The sequence below is a fragment of the Trachymyrmex cornetzi genome, unplaced genomic scaffold (genome assembly GCF_001594075.2).
Source record: "Trachymyrmex cornetzi isolate Tcor2-1 unplaced genomic scaffold, Tcor1.1 scaffold1023, whole genome shotgun sequence".
Lineage (NCBI taxonomy): Eukaryota > Metazoa > Arthropoda > Insecta > Hymenoptera > Formicidae > Trachymyrmex > Trachymyrmex cornetzi.
The window spans coordinates 76,759-78,290 of NW_017295569.1; positions in this window are offsets into that span (position 1 = coordinate 76,759).

The following is a 1,532-nucleotide window of genomic DNA, read 5'->3' on the forward strand; positions in this document are numbered from 1 at the left end:
CAGCCGAGTGCCCGGGCCGCAAAATTGGTAGCCCGGTATATGTAACTCGAAAGGAAGCACGTTTATCGCTCGATTCAGCAGACCGCCGCGCGACGCCGCTACAGTCCTTTATCTTAGGTGCGGGACCGTCGATGTGCTTTCACTGCCACGGCTGATTGTAGTACTCGTCGCAGCGACGATAGGTTCGAACCTCATCAGCCTTCACGTGTTCCAGAAGCTTGTGCCAGACGTGTTCGATGTAGTCGCCGTACACGCGTAAGAGTACGACCTTCGGAATATACTGCAACTGTTCGGTGCTTAAGTCTAGAATATCGGAAAGATGACACAGCGTGAGATACATTTTGATACTGTGCGATTCGCGGGTTCGCGCGCCTTTAAATAGGCGGTCGAGAGGGAGCAGTCATTAGTGCGAACATGAAATTCGTGCGACAACCGCAGACGATACGCGTCACAAACTGTGACGCGAAATCGCGAATGATGGGAGGCGGTGAAGAGAAGCGCAAGCACGGCGAAATGCTGCCGAGCACTATACGCGCGATCGTTTGCGGCCCGTCGAATTGCGGTAAAACCAACGTTCTCGTAAGCTTGCTCGAGAGCTCGAACGGCATACGGTTCGAGAACGTGTACGTCTACTCGAAATCGCTGCAGCAGCCAAAGTATCGATATCTCGAAGATTTATTTACGTCTATCGACGAAATCGGCTACTTTAAATTCTCCAATAACAGCGACGTCGTTCCGCCGAGCGAGGCGCGCCCAAATTCTATTTTTATCTTTGATGACGTGGCATGCGACAAGTAGGATGCGGTGAGAGAGTACTTCTCGATGGGCCGCCACGCGAACGTCACTGTTTCTATCTCTGTCAGACGTACGCGAAGATACTTAAACATCTGATACGCGACAACGCGAACCTGCTGATCCTGTTCAAACAGGATGGTACCAACTTGAAACACGTGTACAACGATCACGTAAATACCGACATGTCGTACGACGAATTTTGTTTGTTGTATCGCGACTGTTGGCGAAAAAAATATGGATTCGTAGTGATAGACAAGGACAGTGCGCTTAAAGACGGGAGATACAGAAAAGGATTTAACGAGTTTTTAACGAGGATTTAACGAAATTTATTCGCGATACCGTAACGTGGTCAGTCGTTGTCGATACTTCGCCAGAGACGAATATGGCAGATGTACGCGAGCGTGAAAAAATCGCGAGGGAGATCGAGAAGACGAGCGAGTTGATTCGCAAGAAACATCGCGCTCTGAAGACCGGTAGAATCGAGGAGGACATGGTGTTGAAGAGACATTCAAGCCTATTATCAAACCGCTGCGGCAGATCGTTGACAGCCCCGGCATGCGCGCGATAAAGAGACAGTCGCGCGACAATGATGCATCATCTGCCCCCAAGCGCGAGAAGAAGGAGGAGGTGGAGGAGGAGAAGGAGGGAGAGGAAGCGAGCGAGACGTTTGAGCGTTTCGCGACCCCGCGTAAATTCGATGATCGATCACACGATCGTGTACAGCCGATAACCTCCAC